Here is a 21006-nt window from a genome sequence, read left to right on the forward strand (position 1 = left end):
GCTGAATAATCCTTTGTTTCAGGGGTCTGTCCTACGCAATGTAGGATATTTAGTAGCAAGCCTGGTCTCTACCCAATGGATGCCAATAGCACTCCCCCCTGAAAGTAGTTATACTCAAAAATGTCTCTAGACATCTCCAATGTCCCCTGGGGAGGCAAAACTGCCCCTGATTGAGAACCACTGGATTAGAAAAAGTCAAAGGGATTAGCTGAATCAAAAAAGGACAAAGAGACAAAGGGTTTGTTTTTTGTTTTTGTTTTTATCCTTCACCGGTTTATCGATTCATACAGTCCTTCACTCATCTGACAAGTCACAGTACTAGACATTGTGTTCCAAAGATAGTAGAGCACAGGCTCTGTTCAGAGCTGAAAGTCTACTTCTAAGACAAAGAGGCCATTGTCTTAGAAAAGATCATGGATTTGCAGTTATGTGAGGTGTTGGTTTTAATGCATAAACAAAGTTACCCAAGAAAGGTCTCAACCTTGCTCAAGACGCACAGCATACCTAGTTAGAGTGGATGTAGGGAATTAGCATTCACATTCAATTCAGCTTCCTAGGACACCCTCCTGACCTGCACCAGTTGGAGAGATAAAACTACTTGGTCCAGGATCCCTTGCTACCAGGTTTCCTGGTGCAGACTGGCTCAGTCCTTCAATCCTTTGCATGAGATTGAATCTGAAAGTGAAGACCAGCCCATCTTCCTACTGCTGGTTGCTCACAGGCACAGTCCTGGAGTATTTGGGATTTCCCCAGCCGTGTTCCAAAGGGGTTTGGGGTTCCAAAGGTAGGTGCAGTGAGGATAGTGGTGGCTTCCTGACCTCCAAACAGCAGCTATAGCACTGTGTCCTTGAACTCAACAAGTCAGTAGTGCCCTCCTAATTCCACATACCTGCTCTGAGAGAGGCAGCAGCACTCCTGGCAGTCCAGGTAGCAATATTATTCTGGAATTTTTTCTGAAAGATTCAACCATAGTCTGTAGCACTCTGATGAATATGTATGAGCCTGGTTCTTTTAATTCCAGTTTATCCTGCTTAAAATATGTAAAGTGAGTTCTGCTTTCTGCAAATTGAGCCCAGCAACTCTATACAACAAACTGCAATACCTCAGTAAACCCAGCACACTGTGTGATCACACACCCTCAGTAAGAAAAAAGATCAGATTCTTCAGTTAAGCACCAGATGAAGAATTTGGCTTCCATTTAGGGGCCATGCTGCATGAAAAATATGTTTGTTTTTGTTTGTGTGTTGTTGAATTGATACGAGTAAAAATATAAGATTTGTGCTGTAATTGCAGTGCCAGAGACAAGCACAGTGTGCAATAAGGAGGCGGTACCTAGTCAGGGAAAATGTTTTAGAGAAGGGATGCCGGAGCTGAGTCTTAAAGTACGAGCAGTAATATGCCAGGAAAATTACATTCAACGTTGGAAGCAGACGATGTGCCACAGGTATAATGAAAGCATGGTATATTTACAGAGCTAGAAATTGTTCAGGGCAGCTGGATTGTATGAGAGGTAGGAAGTGTTCAGAGATCAGCTGGACAGCAGAAACAAGATCATGAAAGAGAGGGAGCAATATAACTTCCCCATTTTCTTGAGTCTAAGAGGCCACCGATTATGACACACTGTCTGTAAGAGCTTTCAAGTTAAAAATGTAAACGTCACACTAAATGTACTCATTTATTTTAAAACTAACTAAAAATACCATTCACTTATCGATCTAAACTCTCTCTTTTCAATACCTAAACCAGAATTCGACCTAAACCTTCTTGACAATATTTGCCTAGGAGAGTCTAGAGGATCTGGAGTTCCTTCTAAATCACCTTCAGTTATTTGGAGGTTGGTTGAAGTTAGCTTTTCACTGCTGCCTGTGATCTTGACATTTTTTAAGATTATCAGTAAATTTCAAGCCATATCAAATCATATTAGGACTTTCTCCTCTGCATTTCCTATTTGGTTGAACTCAGCATTTTGTGTTTTCTCTTATTACCTTATTACATATTGCTGTAGGTCAAATAGCTTCTCTTAAAAGTTAGCCAAAAACTTTTCACAGATCGGTATTCCAATACTGACTAATAGTCCTATGTGAAAAAGAAATTAGCCACACGAACTTCTCCCTGTTTTGGAAAGCCTGTGATCCGTTGCAAGAGATCTGGCAAGTTCGACACCCTTTAATTCCATCTCCTGGAGTACATGACAGGCAATCTTCTATGTACAGAATTTATTTTCATTTCAGTGCTGCATCATAAAGATATCCTTTTGCAGACATTCTAAGCAAAGAATTAGGGATCCAAATTTAGGTTAAATTCAACCACTTGTTATCAGTGCAAAAAAGCTCAACTGGGAGAGATAATAAAATGAAGAAATACCACAATGCATCGCTTGGTTCACAGATGCTCAAGAAATGACTACTGATGAAACACTAAAACTCTCTCCTCTGCCTGGCAACTTGTAAGACATTTTGACTGTAAGAGTCTTCCTGTCTTCAGAAATGGCAAAAGGTAAGGAAAAAAAAACATACCTCAGGCAGATTGGGGCCTTGAACAAAGTCCAGTGTGGGCCCCTGCATATTACAGAAAAACTTCTTCTTTCTCCTTCAGACCAGGAGATATGGGGTGTGGTCAAGGCCAAGCAAAAAAGATAATTTTGGATGAGAAGTGAGAGTGGAACAAGAGGACAAGTAAATAGAAAGAAGACCTTTGCTTTGGGGTAAGAGATGATTTTATTAAAAAACAAAACAAGCAAACAACAACAACAAAAAGAGGGCAGATGACACTATCATACCTGAGGGACACTCACATATACAAATAACACTTGGTTCCTTTAGTCTCTGAAACATGTCTAATCTTCCTTTTGAACCAACGTCCTTCTAAGTAGTGGCAGAAGTTTAAAATTATTGATTTATAATATTTTAATTTCTGTTTTACACTATCTCCATTCATTTTAAACATTCAATCTACCAGAATTACATTTCCCTATCCAACTGGTTTTTTAAAATCTTTGGAGGTTGGGAGGGAGGAAGACGCAAGAGGGAAGAGATATGGGAACATATGTATATGTATAACTGATTCATTTTGTTATAAAGCAGAAACTGACACACCATTGTAATGCAATTATACTCCAATAAAGATGTTAAAAAAAAATAGATCCTTTTTGACCCACCTCCTAGAGAAATGGAAATAAAAACAAAAGTAAACAAAATGGGACCTAATGAAACTTAAAAGCTTTGGCACAGCAAAGGAAACCATAAACAAGATGAAAAGACAACCCTCAAAATGGGAGAAAATATTTGCAAATGAAGCAACAGACAAAGGATTAATCTCCAAAATTTACAGGCAGCTCATGCAGCTCAATATCAAAAAAACAAACAACCTAATCCAAAAATGGGCAGAAGACCTAAATAGACATTTCTACAAAGAAGATATACAGATTACCAACAAACACATGAAAGAATGCTCAACATCATTAATCATTAGAGAAATGCAAATCAAAACTACAATGAGATATCACCTCACACCGGTCAGAATGGCCATCATCAAAAAATCTATAAACAATAAATGCTGGAGAGGGTGTGGAGAAAAGGAAACCCTCTTGCACTGTTGGTGGGAACGTTAATTGATACGGCCACTATGGAGAACAGTATGGAGGTTCCTTAAAAAACTAAAAATAGAACTACCATACAACCCAGCAATCCCACTACTGGGCATATACCTTGAGAAAACCATAATTCAAAAAAGAGTCATGGGGCTTCCCTGGTGGCGCAGTGGTTGAGAGTCTGCCTGCTGATGCAGGAGACACGGGTTCGTGCCCCCGTCTGGGAAGATCCCACATGTCGTGGAGTGGCTGGGTCCGTGAGCCATGGCCACTGAGCCTGCGCATCGGAGCCTGTGCTCTGCAACGGGAGAGGCCACAACAGTGAGAGGCCCACGTACCGCCAAAAAAAAAAAAAAAAAAAAAAAAAAAACTCCTTTGGATAACTCATTCTTATGTCTTTCAGATGTCTGCCCTTCCCCCTTCTCATCCCTAAAGTGGTATCTAGAATACAGAATATGGGGAGGTGTGTGGCTCAGGTAATCTCCAGATAGCAGGGGCAGAAAGGTCTTCTGACCCTTGCTTCTGTCTCCACAGCAGGATCCTTTATCCACCACTTGACCGTGTACCCTCCTGACATTTAAGGATGACATTGGGACATTGATGTAACCTATGTGCTGGTCTGTATGGTGGGAAGGGTTCAATATCCCTCCTTGGCTGATTCAGTTCCATCTCTGCTCTCTCTAGTGCTACAGGCCACACACACACACACACACACACACACACACGCAGGTCTAGCTCTCTCTGTAGCCCTTTTCTCAAGCCACTTCACCCCCTCTTCCATGTGACACCCTTCCGACACACTGGCCTGGTCTCCAGCCAGAGGAATTCTGGGTTCCTCTTCAAGGGGATGGGGAAATATCTGGATCCCAGTCACAATTTAGGAATCGAGAGTGACTTAGGAACATTAAATTCTGGAATTTTGTCAGCCCACCCAACTTTGTTGAGCTTTTAAGTGCATTTTGATGCAGTTACTCCCAGCTTGCTGTGGGACAGTCTGTAAGGCATCTCTTTCCTGAGTTCCACCTGTTAGGAAGAGCAAAAGCCCTTAGGTAGTTGGTGTCTCCTCAACTTCTCTAACATACCACACCTCTATGTCTAAGCCAAAACCTGGAGAGAGATGATGGGAACTCACTGTCTACAGGTCTCACTCTCTATCTACTTCTTTGTCCTCCCTCCCTCCCTCCTTTTCACAATCTCTTAGACCCAGTAAGAGCTTTTCATGTCCTCTGAATCATATCTTTGTAGTAGTTAGGAGAGCATTGTCTACTATAACAAATATGTCTTGTAATATTTATGACTTAACGTAAAGAAAAGTTTGTATCTCACTTATATTGTCACAGTTCAGTGCATGTGTTCCTGGCCAGATGCCTTTCTATGTGGTCAAACAGGGACAAAGTTGCTTCCATCATGTAGTTCTGATTTCCTCTTGGCCCTTAAGGCATCCTACTTATAAGATTGCTAGGAAATACATAAGGTTGTGGCGATAACACAAATCACTTCCATTCACATTCCATTGACCAGAACTCAGTAACACAGCTATGTCTAAATGCCAGGGAGGCTGAGAACTCTAATCTAGATTGTGTCTTGGAGAAAAAGGAGCAAATTTGCTCTGAGGGAGCAAATTTCATAGTACAGGTCATAGGCAAAGGGAAATCTTTTTCACACTATGGAAGAAACACTAAATTCTGAGTTCTCTAGGCTCAGTTTTTTATATCCTGAGGTGTTTTTATAATCCTTTTCTACAAGGCCTGATCTTCTAATATATTGTCTTGCTTAAAGTCTTATTCTGAATTTTAGAAGCCAATAGTAACCCTTTTTCTTTGCACTTCTGATGTAATGCATGTCATCCCACTCAATAAGCACCCTTTGAAACAAATCAATATTTCCAAGTACACCAAATTACAAAAGATTAAAGCATATTAATGCTCTGAAAATAGTCTCTTTTACATAAAATTATTGTAGCATTTAATGCTGTTTCTAATATTTCCAAAGATGACCAAGGAAGCTGAAGAATTGAACTTATGAGTAAAGGAGGCCAGCAATCTGCTCTCATTTACTACACTGAGGTCCAAACAGAGATTGAAATCCTGAGCTCCTAGGCCAGCTCATTGCTAAACAAATCTATCCTCCTTGTCTCAGCAAGACCACCCTAACCTCTGACCTCAGAGTGGTCCTTGTAGGCCTTGTTAGATTTCAGATTTTATCCCAAAGGCTCCACGGAGAGTTAGCATAAATAGATTTGCATTTTTGAGAATCTAGGAGAAGAGAAGCAGGGAGTCCTCTACAGAGTCTATGGCAGTAATCCATATAAGAAAATGAGGGTCAGAATTCTATAAATTCAGAAGGATCTGAATTAGAAGGTCATTTGGATGTGAGGATGGGGGAGAAGACCACGAGGATAATTGCCAGATTTCTTACCTGTAAGAGAGGAGAATGGTGGTGATACTCTTTAAGATATAGGAGAAGAAAGTTGGGAGTGGGGAACTGTAATGAGTTCAATTGTAGATATTCTGAGTTTGAAATGTCTGTGGTACATCAAATAGGAGATGTTCATTGGGCACCTTGATATGTAAATCTGAAGCTTGGAAAGGGGTCTAAGCTGGTGGAACACATTTGAGAATCTTTGCAATGTTAATGGTAGTTAATGTCTTGATAGTGGATGAGCTCAGCCTGTAAAACTTGTGTAGGGACTTCCCTGGTGTTCCAGTGGTTAAGACTCTGCGCTTTCCCTGCAGGGGGCACGGGTTCGATCCCTGGTCAGGGAACTAAGATCCTGCAGGCCGCACGGCACAGCCAATAAATAAATAAAATAAATTAACAAAAGAGCCATGCATTTTTTTTAAACATTAAAAAAAGTTGTGTAAAATCAAAAGAGAAAAGGAATGAAAGGGGACCTAAAATCACCAACACTTTAAAAATGTGCAGAGGGGGCTTCCCTGGTGGCGCAGTGGTTGGGAGTCCGCCTGCCGATGCAGGGGACACGGGTTCGTGCTCTGGTCCGGGAGGATCCCACATGCCGCGGAGTGGCTGGGCCCGTGAGCCATGGCCGCTGAGCCTGCGCGTCCGGAGCCTGTGCTCTGCAACGGGAGAGGGGCCACAACAGTGAGAGGCCCTCATACCGCAAAAATAAATAAATAAAAATAAAAATGTGCAGAGAAATGGGAGGAGACAAAGATTGACAAGAAACATCCAAAGAAGTAGAGGGGGAAAAGGATAATCAAATGTCATAGAATTATCAAGTAGGATACCTACCTCAATTAAAAAAGTGAATAAGAGTAGGGGCTTTACATTGTCCCTGCTTATGGGATGTTGGGGACCTTGAGCTAGTGCCAGTCAGGATTTCCATTCCCCAACCTGATTTAAGTCTTCACAGACCCACTCTTCTTCTGTGGATGAAAACTGGGGGAAAGAGAGAATTATTTACACCACATAGTTGAACAGAGGTTGGCTCTGAACAAAGGCTTGCAAAAGGATGGGCAATAACACTCCTGCTAGACATCACCAGGCAAAATCCAGGCCTGGACCAAGAAAATCCCCATTAGTTTCCAATGGGAAAGGCAACTAGGAGAGTCCCTGGATGACAAGGACACAGACTCCATGCTCAGTGAGCCCTTGGACTCTTGGAAATACCTCTCACTGGGGTCCTGCTCTGAGACAGCCCTCACTCCTGGCTGCAAGAGCCGTTTCGGGTCCAGACATCTTCTTTTCATCCCCACAACTTCTCTGCTCATTTCCTCCGTCTCTCTCCATATTCAATACAGGCTTGGGGTGGGGGATGTTTTTCCTTTGGGGAGTCATGGGAAGGAAGTCTTGCTTTCACTTGTGATGCTTCCCCAAGGTACCATAGGGTTTTTTAGACCAAAAAACAGAAAGACACATTGGGTTTCTCTTTCCCACCTTGTGACATTCTTCCAATGAGGCAATGAGTTCAAAGAAACTAGCTGCTTGAATAGGGGGTGGGAGGGGGTGTCAAAGGAGAAGGAAGAGAAGGAAAATATTCTATCAGTGAGAAAAACATTATTTACTAGTATATAAAATATTAGACACACACACACACACACACACACACACACAAAAGCATGGTCTGAATGTTTGTGCCCCCCCCAAGTTCATAGGTTGAAATCCTAACACCCAATATAGTGGTTTTAGAAGGTGGGGCTTTTGGAAGGAGCTTAGGTCATGCAGTGGAACCTTTATAAACAGGATGGGTGCTTTTATAAAAGAGATCCCACAGAGCTCCCTAGCCCTTTCTACCATGAGAGGATACAAGGAAAATCTGCCACCTGGAAGAGGGTCTTCACCCAACCATGCTGGTACCCTGATCTAGAATGTCCAGCCTCCAGAACTGTGAGCAGTAAGTTTCTGCTGTTTATAAGCCACCCACTCTGTGCTACTTTGTTATAGCCCAAACGGACTAAGACAGCTGGACAGTGTTAAAAAGATGACTTTTAGACATAGTGGACAAGAACACTATTTATCTAAAAAGATAAGACTACAATGGACAGTAGACAGGGGTGTAAAACAGGCTCTTCTCTTCCTTCTGAAGGAGCAATCAAGAAAAATAGACAGGGGCTTCCCTGGTGGCGCAGTGGTTGAGAGTCCGCCTGCCGATGCAAGGTACACGGGTTCGTGCCCCGGTCCGGGAAGATCCCACATGCTGCGGAGCGGCTGGGCCCGTGAGCCATGGCCGCTGAGCCTGTGCGTCCGGAGCCTGTGCTCCGCAACGGGAGAGGCCACGGCAGTGAGAGGCCCGCATACCGCAAAAAAAAAAAAAAGAAAAGAAAAAGAAAAATAGACAGGGATGGTTAAGTATTACATTCTTACTGAGGTCAATTTTTTCCAGGGCCTAAATCCCCCTTCTACTCCAAGAATAAATTTGTGAATAGATAAAGAAGATGCGGTACATATACACAATGGAATATTACTCAGCCATAGCAAAGAATGAAATAATGCCATTTGCAGCAACATGGATGGACCTAGAGATTATCACACCAAGTGAAGTAAGCCAGACAGAGAAAGATAAATATCATATGATATCAGTCATATGTGGAATCTAATTTTTAAAAATGATACAAAGGAACTTATTTACAAAACAGAAACAGATTCACAGATTTCGAAAACAAACTTATGGTTAACAAAGGGGAAACATATGTGGGGGGGAGGGATAAATTAGGAGTTTGGGATTAATATACACACACTACTATACATAAAATAGATAACCAACAAGGACATACCGTATAGCACAGGGAACTCTACTCAATACCACTTTGCTGTTCACCTGAAACTAACACAACATTGTAAATCAACTATACTCAAATAAAATAAAAAACAAAGAATAAATTTGTTACTTTGGGCTGGACAATGACTCTGAGCTTCATGATACCATTAAGAATGCAAAAGATTTATAAGATAATTGAGTTAGTTCATAGATGTAAATGTTTTACCAGCCAGTATTGACCAGTTTCATATTATTTAATAGTTCCAACAAATATGGCTGTAGGTTAGGCCATTGCACATTTTCCCCAACCTCAGGTTCAGGTAGAACCATTAGCCAAGCCACAGCCCCAAAATTTTAAAAAGTGAAAGTTGCATCTAACCCTGATATCTCTCGCTCTGACATCATCCCTCACCATATCCCAAAGTCCTTCTTATGAGGACAGACTGGGGGGTGATCCAATTCCTCCTCCTTACATATCACTAACTACCCGTCTTTAAAATCTTGCCTTTTTACTTTAATTATAGGTTTTTGGCTATTGTTCACTTTTTCCATTGCATTCCTTGATATTTCAAGAAAAAAATATCACAGTAAAAATACTCAAAATGCAGAAATGGGGGGAGCAAATATAATCTTTCTAATATAATTCTCTTGATTAGAAGTAACTGTGGTGTAATGGTTAAGAACATTTACTCTGGAGCCAGGCTATCTGGACTAAAATCACAGGGTCACTAGCCATGTGACTTTGGGCATATCCTGTCTTTGCCCCGAGTTTGAAAAATTAAGAAATAATCCCTGCCTCATACTATTGTTAAAATACTAAAGCTCTTAGGACATTGCCTGCCACATATTAAGTACTCAATAAATGTTATCTATTGACTGTCTATCTATCTATTGACTGTACTGTTTTACACACTTCATTTGCAAGCTCATTTTCAGCTCCTTATCTTAACTTTATCTTATATTTTCTTTAATGCCCATCATTATGCCAAAGATAATAATTAGTCACTGATAATGATGATACTACAAATGATAAGAATGAAGTCACAAGATGTCACAAAAGAGAACTCAGGCTTTTGGTCCATAGTGGCTTAGGCATCTTGGGAAAATATTATTGGAGAATCTGACCCCTACCCTAACAAGTTACCAGAGGGAAAAAAACTCAGTGTTTGTGAAGAAAAGCACCAGCTCTCAATAACCAATTTGACTCACATTACAATCACTTCAAACATTACTGTACAATATAGTTTGCCCCAAAAACATTCATTTCAAGTGACTGAAGTAAGATATAATTTGTCATAATATAGGATGTATTATGCTAATGTATTTTCATACCAAGAGGACATTTAACCAATTAATCCATTACAATAACAAAAAAAGGAATTAGTATTAGTCTGGTATCATCAAAAAATCTTTTAAAAGTTTTTTGACAGTGTCAGCTGGGAGTAAAAATGGACTAAACAATTGAGTCCAAGGTTAGCAATTATGTTCAGGGTGCTACTGTAATGGAATTTCTTATTATAAATGAAAAAGAATATAGAATTTTTAACACAGAGGAATAACCACTCTGACACTTAGGCCCAAAAGGCTAAAAAGAAATATCCTTAATATTAACCTGACATGGTGACCTCATTATACCTTAGTGTAATCCTTAGCCATTAGCTGATATATAGATTTTTGTACATGAGGGTATTATTCTCTCTGAAAAAGAAATGCCTTTAGAAACATTTCAAATAATGTATTATAAAAGCTTTCTGGTGAAGCTCTGGGGCAGTGGTGAGAATATGGAGGTAGGGAGAATGCTATTTTTAGACTCTAAAGTGACTTTTTGTTACTGAGTATAAGCTAACCTGATTTGAACTTGGAATTTCCAGAAGGATTTCATGTTGAAACAGGACTAACTTCTCTCTTGAGGAATTCTGTATTTAAATAAAAAGATCAAGGTAGTTGTTGGGTGAGGTCAAGGAACTATGATAAGCAGCATTAGAGCTGTATGTGTATATGTATGTGTGTATATACATATATGTATGTGTATGACTGTGTATACGTATATTGTATATGTGTATATTTATATAAATATGTGTGTGTGTGTGTGTGTGTGTGTGTGTGTGTGTGTGTGTGTGTGTGTGTACACGGTGTGGGAAACCCTCCAGATCCACCCTTCAGAAATCAGGCACACGTTGCGGAGCACAGGCTCCGGACGCGCAGGCTCAGCGGCCATGGCTCACAGGCGCAGCCGCTCCGCGGCATGTGGGATCCTCCCGGACCGGGGCACAAACCCGCGTCCCCTGCATCGGCAGGCGGACTCTCAACCACTGCGACACCAGGGAAGCCCCAGGCACACATTTTGTCAGTTGTTTGGGAGATTGGTTACAGCCTGCTAACAACTGAGGTCTCTCTAGCAACTGCCCTCAGGCGAAGAGATGACTCAGTCAAGTTCACCCCCCACGCCCCGGGGGCAGTGCACACACAATGATTCAACAATGTGGGTGTACCAAGGCTAGGCCTCTTTGTTTTGATTCAGAGCAACTATAAAGGACTATCCCAGCTCCAGAGATTCCTGTGGTATCATATTAGCTGAAGCCTTTGTTCTATCCGCATTGCTTCCCTCACTCCCTCATAGGGGTTGTTCTGGAGCACATGCCCCAATAAACTTCCTGGACACAAATCTCCATCTCAGAGTGTGTTTCCCAGAGAACCCAAACTAAGACACTAAGCATTTATTAGTTAGCGTCACTTTTAGCAGAAAGTTAGTTTACTGATTTATAAATATTGAAGGAAGATGAAAAGTAGGATGAATTCCTGAATTTAGCCAGACTATCTGTTGATACAGAACCTGTAAAGAACTAAGATGGTGGTTTATTATTTTGCTAGTCTGGGTACCCTTGTACTCTCAGACTCTCAGAAAATTGTCTAAATCATTTTTAAAAATGGGGGCAGGGGGACTTTCAATCCAACTCTGCCAAGTACTCCCCCAACCACCTCTACTTCTACCACCACTGCCTTTCAAAGACAGTAGTGTTGGTGTTGGGTGGTCCTTTGACATTAGAAGAGTTGAAGTCAAGACCAAGCAAATAACATTGCAAGGAAGGACAGTGGAGATAGCAAATTAGTGTATCTTTCCAGTATAGTAATAGCCAATACGTGGTACTTTAGATAAGCAGTGGGTAACAGAGAAGTTAGCAAGATGTAATCAGGGCATGTCAAACACTGAGAATCAGTTGAGAGAAGCTGCAACTTAGAGATCAAAGTAGGTAGGCAGTTGCATCAAAGAGATTTAGAAGCAACACAGTCACGGAACTGAGGTCCAGAGCTAAGTTCCAGTGGTACCTGTGGGAAGGGCGTGGGCCTATATTTACTGGGAGAATACACATCTAAAAAGGAGCCACCAGACTTCTCTGGCAGTCCAATGGTTAATACTCCGTGCTTCCAATGCAGGGGGTGCGGGTTCGATCCCTGGTCAGGGAACTGAAGTCCCACACGCCACACAGCCAAGAAAATAAAAAATTAAAAGGAGCCACCATGTGACTCTCTCCCATATTCCTCAGTAGTTTTGTTTCCCACTAGTTCCTCAACATGTTTTCATTATAGTAATAATCATCTTTTTCAAAAATTACTTGGCACTTTTTAATTTTTGGAGAATATTCTTATGGGTTGAAACCTGCTTCCATTACTGCAGATCCAGTTTCTCAGAGGCTAGAACTTGGGCAGAGGCTGGCAGCCAGGACTCCAACAAGACAAAGCCTGGCTGCCAAAACTCAGGCACAAATATAAATAGTAAGATTGAATAGATCCTTGGTCAAGTTCTTTTGTCTAAGAACACGATTGATTGGTTGATTTCACAGCCTTGGGTGGGGCTAAACCTACAGGTAGGGATCAGGAAATCCCAGCTATAGACAGAGGAAGCATGTGAGGAGAGTGAACCAGGAAAATTATTTCAATAGGACAGAGGCAAGACCTGGGATAGTCAGGCACTTGTCAAATACTAAGGGGAAAGTGGCTATTTGGAGAACATCACTACTGCAGATAAAACTTGAAAAACCTTTTGGGAAGAAAGAAACTGTAGGTACAGGAGGAAATAATGTATACATTCCACTTACTGTTTGTGAAAAATAACTTTGCCCACAGCATACGAAGTAGGCGCATCTCTCGTATGTGAACTTCTGAAGGCTTTCCCTAAAGGGCTAAGGTATGTTATAAACACTTATTCTCCAGCCTAAGCAGAATTAAGCTCATTAGTTTTTTCCCCCAGTGGTCTGATAAAACCAAAATTCTACTGAACCTAATAAACATTGGTCTAAAAATATTTAAAAGATTAACTCAGAAGATAACGATGATGGTGTCTCATATGTGTTTTATGGTTGATAAAACTTGATCACACATAATCTCACTTGAAGAATGTTATATTCTATTATATACTATAATCATTATTTTATAGATGGGAAAGTTGTAAGAGACATCTTGCCAGGAGGTATCAGAGCCAGGACAGAAATTGAGGTATCTGGACTCCTAGCTCAATTCTCATCACATCATTCCATAGGACCTCTCTAAACCTATAACACTTAGAATCAGATATGCTATGAATACTCAATAAATGTTAATTAAAGGAACATTCTGTGATTAGCATTGTTCACCTGTGACATGACATTTTCTGCCACCCAGTGGTTTTCTAGACCTAATAAGGATGTGAAGATACCTTTTTGGGGCTCAGCTTCCAATTGTAAAATAAAGACTTTGGAATAGATACTTTAAAAGATTCCTTCCAAATATAAAATCTAACAGATTTCTTCTCCAGTAAATGCTGAACAAGTCTTCACTATCTGGTAACTTGTAGAGGGGTGTGGGTTTGTGTGTGTGTGTGTATATATACATGTGCATATCTGTGTTGGCACAAAAGATTTTCCATATTGATTACACCCAAAGGGTTGCAACTGATGTTCATTAAGGGATATTTGATGGCTCAAAATTTGCCTGTATTTCTTATATTCGTAGGGTTCTTTCCTTCCTTTGAATCTTCTTATGTATATTTAGGGGTATACCTACTTAACTGATAGCTTTCTAGTCCTAGTTAATTGAAGTTTAACTTACATGATTCTATTAGTAATCAATCATTCACTAATACTGATATAAACTATGAGACAGAGCTTAAGGAAGCTTATTAAAGTATGCCTAGATTAACATTTATAAGTCAGTTGTGTCATAAATGTAATTACTCTTCATAATTATAATTTATATACTTATAAATATATATATTTAAAATATAAAACACTTGGTTCATGTGGCTTTACCATTTACAGCTTTCTTTCACATACACCCACAGAGCTTTCTGTGCAATAGTTATGTGACCTTTGAGTCATCCCCACTTATTTCTTTGCCTAGGCCATTGAGTGACTCTTGACTCTCCTGAATTCTTTCCTCTGGTATGTTACAAATACAGCCCACGAACTTCAGAAATATGCCTACTACCCAAAAGATCCAGCTTGATGTTTTACAAAAGCTATAAAGGGAGACTAATAAGTGACCTCAGTAATGCGAAGTATCTAAAATTCCAAAATAATTCAGCTCTACACACAGACTGGAACATTTGTCTTCATGAAGAAGCAGATGTACACTGGGAATCTGACTGGATCTCCTTATCTGTGATAAAGTACCCTGTGCAGCAGTCATGAAGCCTTAGTTTTGGAAGAGATTTCGGAATATGGCTGAAAACATGCATTAGGACATTCTATGTTGTTTTGGCTTAATTGTTGCTCTCTGTTTCTTTTGATGACCTGTTTGTTCATTTTAACAACTTACTTCACACAGTCAAGGATGAAAATGTTTAACGCAAGGAGCCGGTCCTGTGAGACTGAGTTCCTGTTTACCCAGGAATTAGTACTGACTTTTTCAGTCTACTAATTATTGCGTATGCGAGGTTGTACTACTCAAACTGATTTTTATGTCATTGTATTTGCATATGCTTTATTGGTCTCGATGTACATACATCAGTTTTCACCATAATTTTTTTTCTTTTTTTCTGTTTCTGACTTGCTCTTCTCCAGCTATCACCTAGCATTATTTTATCTTACTACTTTCACAGATTCTTATTTCTAAAGTCTTAGATATTTACAAAGAAAAATTTTACAAAGAATAATAAAGTAATCCATGATAGAAATTTTTCTTTTATAAATTATACTTCTTTAATTATTTACTTTACCTGAGAGTTTGCTCACAAATTACTAAAGTGCTAACTAGATTTTTACTTTAATTTACGCTAATTGTTTCATAAGCTAATTTTTATTTTGCTTCTGTATAGCTGTCTTTGTTTCTTCTGTTGACTTTTTCTTAGTTTCTTTAATTAATAAAGAATGTCTAAAATTTAGAATAGAATAAACTAAGTAAAAGCAAGATCAGAACCATATATACTCTGCTGTGAAAAGTTAATCACATAGCGTTCTGTAGAATAATTATAAAGTAATACTCTGTCAATAAAAAGGATAAAAATCGTCAATTTATAAGTCCAAGTGATAATTTTCCTAGGACTCATAAGGTCTTAAAATATAAAAATAAATCTTTTACTATCTTTCAGAAAACTAAAATTAGTATATAATTTAATCACTCATTTAATATAGGCATTTGAACAAATCTAAAAGCTCAAGAAATAATGAGGCAGAAAGAGATGGCTTTTATAATGTCACAAAGATAGAATTATTTTACTGCTTTACTTAGTCACTACTGAAATGGATTTCTCTATTAAATAATAAACTGGGCCAAGACACCATTTTGGCACATATATGAATGAGTTGCCATCTTAAATTAATTCTCCTACAAAGAATGTCTCAGAAATTTGTGGGAAATCCTTGAAGAATCAAAACATTTTATAAATAAAAAACAATTGACTAAAGATTTAATCCCTCAAGCATTATAGATGTTATAGGAATTGGCTGTAGGAGGGGTTTTCTCTGACTAAAACATTTTGAGACTTTTTAATTGAAGAAATCATGGTATTAGAAGTTATTGCATTTATTTTAAACTAGATAATAGATACAACTGAGATATTTAACTAGAATAAAATATCCTTTCCATATAGTTTTGGGAAATGAACTGAGATGCTGAATCTAAAAGGCAAATAAATACTCCCAACTGTTCTGGAAAGAAGTTCTGAAAATGTTGCACCATAATTTCTACTTCCTGTCCATGTCACAGTCCAGCAATCAGAACCAGAAGACATGATTGAAGCCAAGCTCAGCCTTTGATTAAGATCCCAGGGAAATCTGAACATACAAGGTTGTTGAAGAAAAGGAGTCAGTATGCCATCCCATCTCCCTGTTTGCTCCCTCTGGATTCTCACCTCATTTAATCTGGTTGGTTGGTAATGTAACCCCCTCATTCCACACCCTCTGGAAGATGATCGATCCTCTTTTAGACCTCCAAGGTCTAATCCCTGATAATCACCATTCATGGACCTAAATTCTACTTCCTAAAGTTACTTTTGACAGAACCATGGATTTATAAACTGCTGTAGCCTAGGGCAGATAATAAGGATATAATTTATCACCAAACCAGGTTATTTGTGAGGGAGTAAAAGGGCTCAATATAGTTACTGTATTAGTTTCCTATTGCTGCTGTAACAAATTATTACAAACTTGGTGACTTAAAACAACATAAATTTATTTTCTTATAGTTCCAGAGGTCAGAAGTTTAAAATTGGTGTCATTGGGTAAAATTCAAGATGTTGGCTTTTGGTAGATGCTCTGAGGGCAGGATCTGTTTCCTTGCATTTTTCAGTTTCTAGAAGCTTCTGCATTCCTTGGCTCATGACCCCTTCCAGCATCACTCCAACCTCATGTTTCATTATCACATCTCCTACTACCAACTCTGATCCTCCTGCCTCCCTTCTGAAAGTACTCTTGTGATTACATTGGGCCCATCCAGCTAATCCAAGATAATATCTCCATCTCAAAATCCCTAATGTAATCATATCTTTAAAGTCCCTTTTACCATGTAAGGTAACAAACTCATGGGTCCTGAAAATTAGGACATAGACATCTATGGGAAATATTATTCAGTTTACCACAGTTACCATAGGTCAGAAGGTACAAAATGGGACTATCCCAACAAAACTGGGACATTGGGTCACCTTTTCCTAATAGAAAAGATAGGATTGAACATCCAGTGTCATCTTATCTCTGTGTTCTTGTGATTGCCGTTGCCAAGTCCTGGAATGCTCTCCTTTTCTCACCCACAATGCCATCTCTGCTGTTTGAAATAATTCCTCTTGTTCAAGGAAAACCACCTCCGCCATGAAAACTACACAGCTCAGAGTAATCTCCCCCTTCCCTGCTCCCTTTTTAGCATGGATCTGTCATCTCCTATTGCACTTGCCACCATCTACCCCATTTAATATAAATATATTTGTAAATGTGTCTTTTCTCCCCTACTCGAAGTAAGTTCTTGATGGTAGGGACCATACTAGGCCAAAAGATAGCTGTAAACATTCAGCAGATGAAACAAAAACAAGTCCTCAACCCCTTCCAGGCCTCGGTCTGTTAGTGCAGCCTCTCCAAGCCTAATTCCCATTGGCTCACCTAGGCAACCAACCAAGTGTACGCGTCACCTGACACTCAAGAGCTTTCTACACACAAAGGAGATGAACATTTCACCAGAAACTTCCTTCAGACTGGTTAAAGCCAGCATTTTGATGGAACTATGTCTACTAGTCAATGGGAGTTTTATCAAGAGGAGGCTACCACCCATACCTGCTTATCCTGGCTATTCGCTGCAGAAACAAACAAAAAAACCATTTTGATAGGGTTTAATTATAAACTAAATGCCTTCAGATCTTCACTGACAATCAAAACTCGTTAGCGCTGGGTTTTGTTTTTTTCATTTTTTATTTTATTTTATTTTATTTTTTGAGGGTTTGTTTTTTATTTTTTAGCTGGTAGAAGATGATAACATTGAAATCTTTTTTTATCAGGGGAAAAGATACATGCTGCTAGAATTCCATTTAGTCATTATTTCTCTGGACACTATGTGCAATAGTAGAGGTATAAGTGGAAGCCACAAGAAGTTATGTTTATTTGGTGGACCCCAATCAAGGAAATTTAAATACTAAACCAAAAATAGCCTTTGGTATATTTGCTTCAACAGGTGCCCCTACAGCACAGTCTCCCAATATTTTTAGTCAGATTTTAGTGTATCAGAAACTGAGAGAGTAATAAACCTTGCAGAATGACTTATTAGGAAAGGATGTTGGAAGTCATTCAGTCACTTTTTTCCTCTCCACTATTAGTCATTCCTAGGTTCATTCACAACCCAGGGAAAGGAACGCCAAAAATAGCCACCACGCCAAGCTTTTTGTGAAGCAGCTGTCTTTGATGCACGAAGGCAAGCAGACAGTTGGAAGTCCAAGTGCATAGAGTAAACAGAGGCTGTATCGAAACAGCAATCATGCTAATCACCAATTTGTTAGCAAATGTGCTGCACTTTGTATTTTCAAAGCATTGTGTCATCATTAATTAATTAACGAGTGATAATTACTATTGCCGTGGCATACCAAATTGTGTACAAGATTTGGAAAGAAATTGTTTTATACGGCGTGCACTGAAAAAGTGAGAATTCTTTTCCTTTCTCTTCTTGTGGTTTTTTAGTTTGTTCATTTGTTTTCCACCAAACAGGCTGTGTCCTGTACTCTCTCACTATTTTGTTTTAGTTTATGCTGCTCCTGCTACCAGGAGCATTCCTCCCCAGATAATCCCGTGCATTTATTAGATAGATATCAGCTGAAACATCACTTTCTCCTGCAGTCCTCCTTCATAGAACCTTTCACCCTCTATTAAATTTCCTATTTAATTGTCCGAAACCCTTGCTAGACGGCTGGCTCTGTTAGGGCAGAGGCCTCGTGTGTTCTGCTCACCTAGCACAGTGACCCATACATGGCAATCACCAAATAAGTGTTTCTTAAATGAATAAAAGAATTTCGCATGGGCTTCCCTGGCGGCGCAGTGGTTGACAATCTGCCTGCTAATGCAGGGGACACAGGTTCGAGCCCTGGTCTGGGAGGATCCCACATGCCGCGGAGCAACTAGGCCCGTGAGCCACAACTACTGAGCCTGTGCTCCGCAACAGGAGAGGGCACGATATTGAGAGGCCCGCGCACCGCGATGAAGAGTGGCCCCCGCTTGCCACAACAGGAGATAGCCCTCGCACAGAAACGAAGACCCAACACAGCAAAAATAAATAAAATTAATTAATAAAACTCCTACCCCCAACATCCAAAAAAAAAAAAAAAAAAAGAATTTCACATGAGGGAGAACCAAATAAGAGGCTCTTATTGCTAACATAAGCTCCTACTCTATAAGAATTAATCTGCTCAGCATTCTAGATGCTTTACTTCATTGAATGCTCACCATGTTCCTCTGAGGTAGGTTCTAGGTAGGAAATTGAAGTGACAGAGAATAAGTCATTTGCCCTTGCTCACACTGCTGGTAAGTGGTGAAACAGGTTGAATCACAGGTTTCCTGATTCCAAACCTATATGTTTCCAAAAGTGGTAGAGAAGAAAATAGTGGCTCCTGAAATCCAGGAACTGGTCTGACACTCCCAGCCAGGTCTCGGTGTTATCACAATCTGGAGACTGACCTCAAAGACTGGACCGTGATTTCCTCCTGCTGCACAAAAACAATCTCGCAGAACATCAACATCAGACAAGGCCACTCTGAGACCACGACAAAATGAGACAAAACACGCCACTTTATAAACTTGTCTAAGCACAGACCAAAACAGGGTCACTGTGAAAAACTCACAAAATACCGAACATCTCCCTCTCCTAAGAGGAGCTTCTGCTGCTTCTTTACCAAGTACAGCTTTATCCTTGCCTCTCTATAGATGAGATGTATTGAGATACCCAGTCATAGAATTGCCCTCACTTCCCAACAGCACCCACATAGAGTGAGTCTTTGTTTCCTTAGACCTTCCTCAAAATCACCCAAATCCCATAATAAGTCTTTTTGAACATCCTTTTACTGAAATGCACCACTGTTCTCATGGTGTGTGTTCTCCCTTGCTGCAACAAGGAATAAACCCAACTTATTCAACCACAGGTATGTTCCCGGTGGTCTCTGGCTGGAGGGCATTGATAGTGAGTTATACAGGACTATCTTTGGGGCTGGAGAAAGAAAATGTTAGAACATTCAATTATAACATGAAAATAACCCAACAAATATTGAACGCAGTATGGAAACATGGCTTTCTTCTTTCATCCTTCCCTTTGTGAGATGGTCACATGACAAATAAGGTACACGAGGGGGTAACAATAAGGTAACTAGAGGACCACAAAAGGGCAAATACTGTGTGATTCCACTTATATAAGATATCCATAGTCAAAATCATGGAAACAGAAAATAGAATGGTGGCTGCCAGAGGCTGGGGGAAGGGGGAAACGTGGAGTCATTCGATGGGTATGAAGCCTCGGTTTTGCAAGATGGAAAAGTTCTAGAGACTTGTTATACAACAGTGTAAATCTAGTCAACTTCACTGAACTGTATACTTAAAAATGATTAAGACAGTAAATTTTATATTATGTGCTTTAAATTTGTTAATCGTTTAATTAAATTTTTTAATTTAAACAATTAAATTTTAAACTATAATTTTAAAAAACACAACTAGAGGGAAGGGTGAGAGTTTTATCAAACAAAGGATTTGACATAGCAATCATAGTCTTTCTTCTCCTGGATACTGGGACATACTGCTCTTGACCTGTGGCCCGTTAAGTGAATCTATGGGTTATATTAGCTTAAATAGAATATATATAGTACTTTCTAATATACTGTCTATATTATATATATATATATACCATATACTGTATTCTATACTGTACAGTATAGAGAGTATCCAAGGAAATCTTTGTCCTACACATACCAATGGTTCTTAATCTTGACTGCATGTGAGATTGACCTAGGATGTTTTTGAAAATTACCACCATCTGAGTCCCACTCCATAGCAATTAAATCAGAATCTCCCCGGGTGAAGCCTGAGAACTGTTTCTTGGTTTTTGTCTTTTGGGTTTTTTTGATGTTCCAAGTGATTCTAATAGATAGCCAACAGTTGAGAGCCACTGAAAATAGAGGTTCACTAGTTATCTCATGACAAAACACTTAAGAGTTCTTAAAGTTGACATGTTACACACTGTTCTTTTACAACTGAAAAGTGTTCCTAATTTA

This window comes from Leucopleurus acutus (assembly GCF_964270905.1).
Source record: "Leucopleurus acutus genome assembly, chromosome: 5".
NCBI lineage: Eukaryota > Metazoa > Chordata > Mammalia > Artiodactyla > Delphinidae > Leucopleurus > Leucopleurus acutus.